Here is a 13995-nt window from a genome sequence, read left to right as displayed (position 1 = left end):
TAACTTGTCGCAGCAGCAATAGAAAACTAATATAGATAGATGACTTTTTATATACTTCCATACCTTGCTTTCCTTTCTGTGTATTAACACTCTTAAGATGCCATTTAAGAGCCGGATTACTTGTTCATCTCCCCAGTAGCCCATGAGATCTGTAGAAGAACATCCTGAATCAGTATTACTCAAGTTACAGTCTTAAGGGCCACCATGGCCCTTAGCATGTGTAGAAATGCTATCATTGACTTTCTGTGTTTCTCAATAAATTGTAATGAGATGTTAGGTGTACTGCTTTTTGGTAGGTTTGCCTACTCGATATATGGCAGGAGCTATGGTTACTGCTATCATCTATGAGATCATTCTTAGTTTTGTTTAGGTTTGCTTGACTTTGAACAACTGAAAATCCACTCTTTCATGCAGTACTTTCTTGCCTTTGCATTTCTGCAGGCACAAGATCTCTTTTTATGAAAAGTTTAAAGACCTTTCTAACCTACCAGCCTCTCTTCTGGGAAGCACCTCAAACTGTGACTAGAGGGTGGCATAAAAATCATTCCCATTTTGGGGAGCTCTTACAGCTAGTTCTCCTGGGTCTTGGCTTGGACCTGCAATATCAGGATCTTCTTGAGAGGGGCATGGTCCTCCAGGTTATTCTGATATTCTGATGCAGATCCAAGTTGAGAACTTCTGAGACTCAACCCTACAAGATGAGGTGCAACTGTCACTCTGACCACTAGATGTCAGGCTTTTACCCTGCACTCTGGTTAAGCCACAGAAAACTTACTAGCCACACCCCTCCCTCTTCTATTTTCCACTTCAAGAGAAATTTGGTGTTCTGGGCCAAGTGCCAGGATAGGCAGTTCATATGCATTATCCCATTGAGCCTCACTCTGCACAATCACACTGCAAGTTAGGCATTATCCCTGATTTACAGATGAAGAAACTGAGGCACAGTGGGACAACACACTAACTGGTTGAACTGGGATAACTACAAAGCCTATGTCCTTTCCATTTAACCATGCTGCTTTAATCTGGTTGGTTTAGACAATTAACTGCCTTGCCTATAGAAGGAGTTTGGTGTATATTTAACACAGTAACAAAAAACAAAAAAAATTAAGACCAAGAGCAGATCCAGGTAAAATTTCTAGGCTCTTTTCAAAGCAACTTTATTACAATAGCTTACCTATTTCTATTTTCATAAATGGTTGTAAAAGGAGAAATAAAAAAATGAGTTAAATGTGGTGCCTTTTAAATTTCCTGGGTAGTGTTTGGAGATGAATAAGCAAAGACCAAATGCTGGACACACATTCAGCATAACCAATACGGCCACCTATAAAATTTGGTATTGTGAGGCTAGAAGGAGTGAGATCCACCAAAAACTGACTCTAAGATTGTGTCCCTCAGAGCCTTCCATTCTGGGGACACACATTAGGACCTCCTCAGGGCATGGTATGTAGTGTTTCTTAATATGTGTGGTGTGCATATGTGAAAAAAGAGGACATTTTGGTCTTTCTACCCCCCATTTTAATAAGAACAACCAAATCTTATTGACTTTATATGTTGGCACTTTACGTAAGATTCAATTTTAAAAATGGTTTCCACCACCATTAAAAAGGGTAAATTTTTAATATAGGGTCATCCTACAAACTGATAATTATAGTATTTTGTGTAGACTTTTCCTTTAAAGTACTGTGCATTTATTTTTAGGATTCTTCAGTTAAAGAAAAAAATGGTTAAGGTTCTCAGGAAACAAAATGAAAATTAGGGATCAAAACAATTACCTTAAAAATAAACAAACAAAAAAAAACTATTTAAGGAGAAAGGTTCAGATAGAAGTTTAACCTTGCCTATTCTTTTTGTTGTTGTTGTTAAAAGCTACATCATCAACACAAATGATGAAACTAAGAATGAGAAACATCTCTTAGTTAGCAACTCTGTCCTTAGTCAAGGGTTGGGAGTGTCTTTGAAATGCACTGTACCAAGGGAAGGAGCATGGTGGGTGTGCATACTTGGTCACTGAGTATCTCCTAAACCACCGTTTCCTGACTCTGCCCAGATTTTAGACTTTTAGAAAGGAAATGCCATAAAGACTGGGATCAGCACATTAAGCTTGTATGATTACTACCATGTTTCCCTTTCTGAGCTGCTTAGGATAAAAAAAAAAAAAAAAAAGATTAGAAAAATTAATGTCAAGTGTAAGATTGGAGACACAGTATAGTTGAAACAAATTAGAAACACATTTCTATTGTCAAAATTCAATAACCAAAGGAAACAACTTTCTCCTCTTGGAGAATTGTATTTTTCTCAAGTTTGGGGAAGGCTAAGGGGAAGGCTCAGGCCATCTGGCCACCATAAAGGCTAGGACTAGATCTCACCATGTCTCTGATGGCCATGCTGCCACTCATCTCCCTTGAACTATACCTCATTTCATTCCTTCACAGGGCACCATATCTCTTCAGGCAGAAGGCGATGGCAGCATTTCCTAGAGATTTTGTGAAAAAATAAAATAAACACTGATATTTTATACAACCACACTGCCTTTTAAAAAACAACTAAAGCTGTCTTTCTCATGACAAGTGTGTTGTTGTTTTTTTTAACCTCAGTTTTTTCATAAGCCCCAAAGGTTTTTCTTTTTTTTTTTTTTCTTCACTTTTTTTTTTCACTTTTTTTTCACTTCTCCTGGTACATTTGCAGGAAACTTCTTGGCTCTTAGGGCAAAAAGAGGCAGAATCAAGGATGTTATATTTTAAGAATGGAGGCCATTTACAAAACTTCACCAAATAGTTCTGTCTAGAATAGTTATTTCTCAGCTTCCTTATGTTCTTTTAGTGTTTACCAAGGGTAAATACTTGCATATTATTCTATATTTGACTATTCTTTTAAAAAAAGTTTCATCTCTTCAGATAGACATGAAGACCTAGTTTCTGAGTTGTAGCATCTCAGAAGGCAGCTGACATGTAATAGTAAATGGTCTTAGGAGTCTTCTCCGAGTGCTCCTTTTGATACCCATTGAAGTCATTCTCCATCTTTCATAATATATATATATATATATTTGTATCACTTAACTCTTGGGATAATTTGATGTTATTGTCTCTCTCTTCCTCTCCCAATTAGAATGTACATTCCATGAAGGTAGCGACCTAGAATAGTATCAACCATATAATAGTTGCTCAATACATATTTGTGAAAAAAATGGGGAGGGGCTTTTTCAGGCGATGAGTAGTTAAGAGAGGGCTGGTGGGCAGGTCAGAAGAAGGACAGGTGCAGGAGTCCCAACATCAGAGCCTTAACATGGCAATGCTCCTGGAACATTTGATAACTGGTTCACCTCTTCTCCTAGTTCTCATTTAGCACCTAACCCAGTTCAATGACTTATACGTTAATCAGCACATTTCCTTCTCAGAGTATCAGAGCTGTTTAGAGTATCTGAAAACACTCAATTTGTTATAGTTGTGGCTGCAAAAGCTTGATGAAAACTGTTATCAACATTTCACTTAAGCTTCTAATTGGAAAATCTTTTCTTTCTCTCCTCTTTTCTTAGGCTTTTGGAAAAGGGAGAAAATTAAATACATGTAGATGGGTTGAGGAAGAGAGGCAAAGATTTGGAAAAATAAAGTGGATTAAGTGTTAAAAAAAATAAATGACAGATCTCCAGTTTAAAAGCACTAAATTCAAGGACAATGAAGAAAATAAAAGCGTCACTTTTTGAACTCAGAAAGTAATAGTTCACTGACTTAATGGGATTTTAACTCAACCACACTGCCTTTTAAAAAATAACTAAAGCTGTCTTTCTCATGACAAATGTGTTTTTTTTTTACCTCAGTTTTTTTCATAAGCCCCAAAGTTTATTTTTTTGTGCGTGTTTTTTGTTTTTGTTTTTGTTTTTGTTTTTTTCAGGTGTTTCTATATGGATTTTGGCTTGGATATAAATAATTCTTCAATTTATTTCTGCATCCAAATTGCTATTCAGCATTTTCATCCATAAGCATGCTTTGAACTAGACCACTGATTTTTTATTTGGAACAATCTCATTAAGATAAAGCAACTTCACGGACTTACCAAAACTCCCTTTGTAATAGTGTGAATACTGAAGGTCACCAAGTTGCCAAAGGGCAAAGGTTACAGAATATTCTGGAAGCGACTCATGCCTGGTCATGATTTTGGCTACAGTTGGCTCTGATTGACGTTATATGTAGATTGCAGGAAGGTTGTTACCCAAGAAAGTGTGTGTTTCAATGAGGGTGCTCTGTGCAAAGTTGAGAAAGTCCTTTATACAAAGTTGTACAGAGACTGCCCTTGCCAGCAATGTATTGTCCCGAGGAGGTGATGAACTCCCAGGGGCCACCAGGAGACCAGAAGCAAACTTGGTCAAGTGAGGCAGAGCCCTGGAATTCTGCTTGACCAGGTTAGTGTGCTGGCACCATGGCTCAAAGAATAGGAAAAAGAACAGCTTGTGGATATCAAACCATCTTTTTTGGATTTGAAGAAAAATCTATGGTAGACATATTGTATGTACTTTCTGAAAAAAAAGTCATTATTTCACAGCATTTTGTTTACATATTTACAGCACTGCTGGAAATGTTCATAATCATAGCCATGGGGATACTGAAGAAGAGGTTTAAATTCTGTAGCATGCCAATCTGAATGTTCAGGAAGGAAAAGAGATTATTAGTTTTGAAGGCATATATTTCTAAATTCCATATTTCACATCTGGATTGGATGTTAACCATATTGTGGTTAAGCAAACTATATCTGATTCTTGTTAATGCTTTATGTTTATTTTAGGGGCTTTTCTCTTGAGAAAGTACAATTATTATATTTACAATGTTCATGCATCCTCATAATATTCTGGACAAGTAGTATCCATCCGACTCCCCTCCTACCACCCTCTTCACTCCTCTCTTCCCAAACAAGAAAAATAACCTTCAGGGCACATTACCATCAATAAGAAAAGGAAGTGGGGGGTGGGGAATTCTTATGGGATGGGGAATTTCTATGCAGTGAGACAAGCACTGGACTGGAGCTAGTAGGAAATAACTTTACAGCTTTATTGTCTTCAGTCAGCAAATAAGAATAGGCTAAACTATGTGTATGGTATGATCTCTTCAAGTTCAAATTCTAGGATTAGTGTTGAGAAGGCCACAGAAAACCAGAGTATAGGACCTCATGGACTCTCTTCTTTTTTTTTTCAGGGAGACAATGTGCTCATACGTTGTAACTTATACTAACGTTCAATAGGTAGACATTTTGTCTGCATTGTAAATATCTTCCACAAGGAAAGAAAAGAGAAAAAGGGAGGAGACTACAAGTTTGTGATTTTAAAAAAAGGGAAATTTATGCTGAGTTAGAAAACTATGTTAGTGCAACAAAATGAACACTGTGGTATATAGATAGGAAGTGAAAGAAGATAAATGACTTTTAAAAGGAGACACTGTACATAAAATCAATCTCACTCTACATAGTATCTATTTAAAGTGTTCTACAATTCAGAGTGTTTCAGGAATTAAGAATTTCTGGATGGCCAAGTTTATTCAGATGACTTCAAACCTTTTAAATCTTAGATATAATTTGTTTTTAATGGGAAATTTTCTAGAATGTGCATTTCCTTGTTTTATGAGAGCAGACTGACTGGATATACAATTGCAATATAATTAATCCTTGGGCATCTAAATATCATTCATTACTCAATTTATATTCAATTTGTCTGATGCTCATTTAGTAGCTCCAGACTCAGATGTTAACACAGACTGTAGTAGACTGTGGGCTGATGTGTAGACACACTTGCGGTTCTGAAATATGTTTATTAGTATTATTATTACAGCTTTGGAAAGTCACTGGTATCAATACACATCACTGGTCCAGGGCTAGGACAGCTAAATAGATTCCTGAGGAGTTTGGCACAGTTGTCCCTCAGAACATTAATGTTCCAAGTAAGCCAATCTTTCTAATTACTGCTATCAGGTCCTCTTGCTTGTAAGCACTGTGCAATACACTGCTACATCCCGACCATGGGCTCCTTGTCAGCATAGGTCTCCCCTCCTGTCTCAATGTTAGTTGTTGTACCTCTATCCATTTACTTCTGCCAGGGCTTATTTGCTTTGGGGTACAAGACTGTACTAATACAAAGCCAGTCACGCTCCCCTTTTCCTTTTGGCTAGATAAATCAACTGATTATACTGGATTAGTAAAACCATTTTACTCAAAAATGCACTATGTTGGCAGCTGTTGCCTTTTTGCTAGAGAAAATTAAAATAACAAAAGACATCAATGTACTAGCCATTACTACAGTTATCCAAATATCCTGGATTTGTTGGCTGTGACATACATTCCCTCAACCTCCCCCAAATACAAGTTTTTCCTATATGCAATGAGCTCCTCCAGGGGCGGGTGGATACCAGGACCACAGTGATAGTAGTATTCCTTATGGTGAGACCTGGCATGCAGGGGAGGGGTAGAAGGTGGGGTGGGAGTGGGTGAGTGTTTGTTAAATAAAAAGTAACAAACCTGAAGCCACACAGTTGATAAGAAGTAGATTTGCTGTTATTTTACTAATATTTGAGATGTATATTTGCCTCAAAATAAGCTAAGACTTAAAACCAATAGAGTCAATACAATAACAAGTTCAAGGTCGTATCTATTAGAATTCATGTTTCCCTTTGTTTCCTATTGTTACTTACAGTCAGGGAACAATTTGGTTTTGTTGCATGCCTACACATGAGACTGGAATTCTTTCAAATTTATTATGTAGTTTAAAGCTTTCTATCAGTTATTTTTAAAGTGCACTTTGACTCTATATCTATGAATTATTTTCTATTACTTTATTGTGTCTTGCCACTTCTTTGAATTTTCCATGATATATTTATTTTGTCCAAGGTGCTATATAAAAATCCATTCATGTACATTTTATATTATGGCTGACTTTTTAGGTATTGGCATTCTATGAAAGGCAAAATTGTTGTCTGCACTTATGTTACAACCTGAAAGGTATAGAATTTGATTCATCAGCAAACTTATTGTATTTTATATATATTGATATCAATATATTTTTAATCATTTGGTTATATACCTTTTGCCCAGAATTGTTGAAATATTGCTGCATGCATCTTTAGATTATGATTTTGCGGTTGGTGCCAATAAACTGTATATGATATTTTTATGAGTAAAATAACATTTCTTTTATAAAACCAGAATAAAATCACTTCTGATACATTAGCATGCTAAATGGTACTTCATTTCCCCCAAAAGTTCTTCATAAAATCCAGAGGTATCCAGTTGTGAGGCATGTCCTCTCAGTATCTGGGAGTGTCTCAGCTTGTATAGAGATGGATGTGTCTATCGTTACCATCACTTGTTGAGCAGTCATGTACTCTCTCCTGAGGGATGACCCATGTGAGACACCTTTTGCTCCCAAAGCAGTGGGGTTCAGAACTTGCCCAGCACATCTTGAGAACCGACACTTTTAACGCATGTATGTGTGGGGGATTTTCCAAACCCATGCAGGGCTACTACTTATATTTTATCATCTGGGCTTCCACCACTATCTCATTACAGGAATGATTAGCATTGTAACTGTCACATTTTAAGTAAATCCATGTGTGGAATGTTATTCAACAAAATGATTTATCCAGGAATTTGTGACTGGAGCTCTAAAGTAGCTGCAATGTGTGATGATGATAACTTTCATTTAGTAATTAAAAAAAAATCCCAGTTTAAATTTGCTTTTATTTAGCACATTTTTGTGTTTCTCTAAAACTGTTCTGACTTCTGGTTCAAATTCAGGCACATTCAGAAGGGGAAAAGAAGTGGCTTGTTTTTATGATGTTAGCATAACAGTACAGAAGTGTCTTACCTATTTATGGCTCCAAATTTATACCACCATCTAATTCCAAAAGAGATTTGAGGTGGTACGTGGAGATGTTGACTTTGCTCTTATCTGGGCACCTTAAAATGTTATTTATGCTGCCTGTTTTGTCCCATATATTTGTCACTACTTGGCATTTGGTGATTAATGTGTGTAAGTGGAACAAAACTTATACTGAACATATAAAACATCCTCTTATCCGCCAGGTCTTGGCAAGCACGGGGAAAACTGCAAGAGGATGCAATTTGAAATTGCACACTAGGCGCAAAAGAGCTGTATGGCTATTTTAATTTTAAAGAGGAACTCAGATTGAGAGATAAAATCATTCTTTAAGAAAGCATTTCTGCTAGGAAACTGTTAATGCCTCCTCTTCTGCACTCTCTGCGTATGCAACACTCAATCATTGGCATCCCCTTGAGAAAAAGAAGTGCAAGGAATGCCAAGAAGGCAGGACTATGCTGCTGCATCACTTCCAGGGGACTTTGGGAATTAGGGGATACCTTGACATATTTGCATTTGTATGACGTCACATTTAAAAACTCTTGGACATAGTGTACACAATGCAACATTCGTATTAATTTCTCTCTCCAACTTGGTATTTCATATTATACTTGGGGAGGTAAAATAAGGAAGAAGAGGAAGAGGAGGAGGAGGATGGAGAAGGAAGAAGATGATGCTGGAAGAAAGAAAGGCTTCAGCAGACATTCATGTTGGTTTCATTAGATGAGTGTCTGACCACACATTTAATGGGTTGGCAGGTGGCTGATGGCTTTTTTTCCAGAGTTGATTGGATGCTTTGGCTCAGTAAATTCCTTTGGCAAAGTGAGGAAGCATTTGCAGCTATCCTCACTGCTTTTCTAATTCTCTTCTTCATACCCATGGATTTCTTCTTTCCTCCAGGTACTCTTCTGGGAATACAGCCCACCTATCACTGAACCAGGAGAAGAGTCATGGCCACACAGAGGCATAAGATCAAAGTTAGAGGTCTCTTCTGTACAGGGCTGGGGAATGACAGCCTGCTACGGCTGAGTGGAGGATCAAGAGGTGCTGGCCCTTATTTTCCTTATTTGCAGCAAAAGAGGTGTGCATATTGAGGGGTTCCAAATTAGAGTGATGAGCAGTCATGTACTATCTGCATGTGCTTATTAGAAAGTCACTTTCCAGGGCTCTACTGTGGACCGAGTAAACCATATTCCCTCTCTGGGTAAGGCGCCCAAATCTGAATTTTTAATAATCCCCCAAGACAAAGTGGATGCTTCTTAAATCTGATACCCACTGGGCTCTTATCCAGGTTACTTTTACTTATCATTCAGGACTAACATTCTATGGTTCTAAGCCCATTTAAGTTTGCCTCACTTTATTCTCCTTAAAGAGAAGCCCTGGGTCACAGATGTCCAGCAAGAACTCTCTGGGAGCCCCATCCTCATCAGCCTTAAAATCTGTAAACATCTTCCCCAGCACATTGTCTTGGCAGGCACAGCATGCAGGTGCAGATGGGTCATGTCTCAATCTCTGTGGAGCTGGGGGCTGAGCTGATCCCAACTAACGACTGATCCTTGCTCATGGTCATCAAGTGGCATCAAAAAACACTTAGGAGGAGCAGAATGATGCAACCTGCTGCTGGACGAGTAGGCAAATTCCTTGGCAAGAAGATTGATATTAGGCAGAAGCAATGAGATGGAGAATCAGGTCAGGCTGAGAGAGAACATTCTGGATGACATCAGGACTGTCAGGAAGCTGGGTAAGGAGCACACTGGGTCAGACTATGTAAAGAGTCCAAAAAGATCAGAGACAGACTCAGCCTATTCCCAAGACAGCAGATACTTTCAGAATGACCTGCACTGCTGGACTTCTGGGGTGTTCTCAAGGGCTGCAGGAAGAGTCTGCCATCCTGAGAAACCCTATTGACGTAAAGTCCCAGAAACAAAGCCAGGTCTCTGAGAAGAGCCAGATCCCATGGTTCTCTCACACACACACCCCTTATACTCCCTGAGCCTCAGTTTTCTCATCTGTAAGATGTGGGTGCTGAACTGGGTAATGCCTACAGTTTCTTCCAGCTCTGTGTTTCTAGGGAAACAAAACTATTAAAATAAATAATGAGACAGGAAAACATGAAAAGAAGTTGCTACCCAAGATAGTTATGAGGGGAGGAAGAATCTTCTGAAGGTAAGAGTTGCTAAAGGGCAGAAGGAAAGCTTGACCTGAGGACATGAGTGAGCAGACCAGATGTGGGCAGGGATAGGAAAGACACCTCCAGAGGCCAGCATGGGCACTTTGGATCTAGTATGGCATTGCCTGGGGCCAGAAAGATGTAGTGCTCAGCTTGAGACTATATAAGATCAAGGTATAAGCAAAACTCCTCAGTGCAACCACCATTAAGAGGATGCTCCAAATAAAATGAGTCAAACTCTGTAATGGACTCTCAGGATGCCACTGCTGTTTATGCAGCTTTGTGTAGGAAATGCCCTTGCATTGAAAATCCCAGGGAATATTAATTTTACTCAAATCCCCAATAATGATTAGCATCAACCTTTCAAATTCACAGCATTCTTAAAAGTTTGAATAAACTGAAAGAAAATTCAACATACATGTTCTGTTCTGCAGCCTCAGGTCCCACAACGCTCCTCAGTTTCACAACATACTTCTAGTTTCTGTGCTTCTGCCAGAAGGCTCCTTTCAAGGGGAGCCACTATCTCAGGTATGGTATGTCACCCTCAGCTACAAGCCCTCCAAGTCTCTTTGACCAGGGTCTATACTTCTAGAATATAGTACTCAATGAGGTGGTTTTTTTGATGTATCTTATTCACCACACATCTAGAAACTCAACCAGGAATGGGACCTCCACACAGTCACATACACAACCCTTCTTGTGGAGATTGATTTTGCCCTGGACTACACAAACCCCATTAGCATTATTTCTCTCCTTGGACAGAGTAACCAACACTTTTTCTAATTCCCAAGCTCTTTCTTCTGCAACTCCTGGCAACAGAGATAGATGTTCTTTCACCAAAGACTATCTCGGGGTTGAAGGGCTTTTCAGCCCGTTATACTCTGGACTCTAGTAGAGCACAGAGGTGTGGTTACTGAATCACTCAGGGATGCTTCATCCCCGTCTTTGGTCACCAAAATGTACTTGAGGGAGTGAGTAGAAGGGCCAAGTCACTTCTTCTCATTGCTTTAGGATCCTTATTCTAGCAAAGTGGGTCTACATACACTTTCACGGTGACTGAATATCCTTAATACACAGAAACAGGATGGATTTACTCTTGGAAAGCTCTCATCAGAGATGGTTGCTAAACTAAGTCTGGAAGGGCTTAAGTAGACTCAAAGCCACATCTCACAGATGTTCGACTGCCTTTGGGAAGAAAAGGTCAAGACCTAGTAGGTATTTTCTTTGTGACGTGAACCAAAAAGCAGGTTGTGTTCTATCTACTATTGTCCAAATGACTAGTCTTTCTTCAACTCTGTCCTTTCTGGAATTTATCCTATTTTCATTCTGATATCACATGTTTCCTTTCCAAGTTTATGGTTGGTTCTTTTTCTTTGCTATTGTACCTATTTTATTTTTCCTTGTTTTTATTTTATGGAGTTTTTCTTATTCTTTTTTTTTTTTTTTTGAGTTTTTCTTATTCTTATTAAAAGAAGCAATGCCTCATTTTCTTTTTGAACATATTTAGCATACTTATTTAAATGTTTTGCCAAAAGTAGTCTATAAAATATTCTATAAAAATGTTTTCATTGTTGACTTTGTTGGCTTTTTAAATATTAGATTTTACAGTATTTTTGTCTCTGGTTCTCAGGATAGCAGATTTTCAAGTACCTTCTCCTGGCCCTCTGAGCCCCTAAGTTAAGAAGAGTAAGAACAGTTTTGGATGCCCGTTACTCTAAGATACTGGAGATAGTAGATCCCTTTGCAGAGCCAGCAGGCAACCTGGCTTACTATCTCATATTTTGATGAACTGACATGCTGCTTTCTCAGATCCTCAGCTCTCTAAAGACCAGAGATCTAGGAAGACCACTTTTGCCACGTTATTTTCTTTTGTTCTTTAGTCTCTTTTTGTGATTAAGAGAGGCCTACCTAAGCCCCTGCTTTCATACTTATGAGCCTGGCTCTAGCCCCATGTGTGATGGAGAATTTCTAGTGCCCTTGACCCCACAAAACCTGCCTCCTGGAAGCCACTGCTTGCGTCCAGACCCAGAACCTAGAGGGCTTTTAGGTTCAGCCAGCTCACCATTTTCCATCTCTATTCCATTTTTGGTCCAGGGTGGTATTTATCTTGTTTTTATTTCTGGTTAGGGTCTTTCATTTCTCTTTTTAAATATGTTCCCTGTCATTGCTATATTTCACTTCTTATTTCTATATGTGTAATCTTAAAGAGTAAACACTTGACTATAACTCCAAAAATGTGGTATATGCCTTCATTAACCTATGCAAATCCTGCTGTGCCTTCATGCACTTCACAAACATTTGTTAGTTCTTAATGTGTGTAGGTCATTGTTCTAAGCTCTATGTGAGTATGTGTAGTGGAGTGGTGGGTGGGTACAAAACCTTTTCACCTCCAAGTCCTTTTAATTTAATCTAGGATTGACTTTTATACTCCAGTAACTATAATGTGGACAGTGCACATCATCTTCTGAACTAAAAGTCAGGATGGTCTAATTATAAGCAATTTAATTTTCCTAATCTGTTTCCCCATCTACAAAATTATAACAAAAATAACACTTACTACTTAGAATGGTTTTGAGTATTAAATAATACAATCCAAACAAAGCACTTAGCTCAGTATCTATTATTAAAAAACATACTCGGTGGTATTAGCTACTATTATCTTGATAGGCAGTGTGCCAATTTCAATCATTTCAATGATTTTAAAATCTATTATCTGTGGAGTCTTCTATGCAAATATTTTCTTCTTCCTAAATTCTTGTTATTCTTCTATGATAAAATGGACTTCTCATCACCTCTATTCCAGTGCATCTTCACCTCTGCCCAGGAGGGATTTTTCTAGCAGAATAACACTACATGTCATACATGAGGTAAGTTGGTTTTGAAAGGGCTCTGCTCTGAAGAAAGTGAGAACTCACCATCTTCTCTTTGGATAAAACCAAGAATGGGTTTCCCAGAGCTCATATACAGGGTGAGTGACAAACAAGATCTTAAAGATGGACAGATGGTAGGAAAGGAAGGAAGAAAGGATATTAAAAAAGAAGGGACTTCTGGAGGTCCATATGAGAAAGCTTCTGCTTAGTTTGGAAACAGCAATGAGATATTTTAGAACATCCTATTCACTCTGAGAATGTTTGTGATTGGCTGTAAGTATGATGGAATTCTTTCTGCTAATAGGATCTACTGCAGAAATTATTGGCCTACAATAATACAATACAATAATTTCTTTCTTTCTTTTTTTCTTTTGCCGACAGGATTCTGACTTTTATTCTTAGGTAAGAACACAAAGAACAAAGACAAGTAGCAGCAAAAAGGGCCTGTCTTCTAATCCGGCTGCGTCCGGGCCTCAAGAAGGACACTTGTGCAGGACACACACCACTCAATCCTCAGAGACGCTCAGAACCTCACTTGGGCCTGAAGTGCATCTGATTGGTGGCATTGTTCTTCATTTCCGTCTTCAGCATCCACTTCGATTTCATCCTCTGGACATACTGCATGTCCCGCTCACGCAGAAGAGCTGCTCCTGTGCTGCCGGTCCATCCCAGGGCTCTGTACTGCTGCAGTATCCGGCCCACAGCCTTTTACCAAGAAAAAAGCCTGGTGTCTTGGGATGTCAGAACCTAGATCACTGTAGGATAACCTAACCATGAAGACATTGAGAAAGTAGTACCTGTACCAAACATTGCCATAACTCACATGTGGATATTTTGGTTCAGGAAGTATACTGGGGTGACCCTTCACTTTCAATGTCTTATGACAACAGAAGAACACAATATTTAAAACTGAGACTCGGGTAGCCTGGGTGGCTCAGTGGTTTGGTGCAGCCTTAGGCTCAAGGTGTGATCCTGGAGACCTGGGATCGAGTCCCACGTAGGGCTCCCTGCATGGAGCCTGCTTCTCCCTCTGCCCATGTCTCTGCCTCTCTTCTCTCTGTGTCTCTCATGAATAAATAAATAAAATCTTAAAAAAAAATAAA

General features: G+C 38.7%; 1 protein-coding gene across 1 annotated transcript in view; it reads left to right on the top strand.

Moving 5' to 3' along the window:
* The window catches only part of LOC140615726 (ankyrin repeat domain-containing protein 26-like), a 94746-nt gene extending 80751 nt beyond the window's left edge, over positions 1-13995 (top strand). The window contains exon 3 of the transcript XR_012016206.1: positions 8753-13995. The gene's annotated coding sequence lies outside the window, so the exon portion shown is untranslated. The remainder of the gene's footprint in view (positions 1-8752) is intronic.

Source organism: Canis lupus, chromosome 24 (assembly GCF_048164855.1).
Source record: "Canis lupus baileyi chromosome 24, mCanLup2.hap1, whole genome shotgun sequence".
In the NCBI taxonomy this organism is placed as follows: domain Eukaryota; kingdom Metazoa; phylum Chordata; class Mammalia; order Carnivora; family Canidae; genus Canis; species Canis lupus.
Note: the sequence above shows the minus strand (reverse complement) of the source record. Positions and strands in the feature narration are given on the sequence as shown.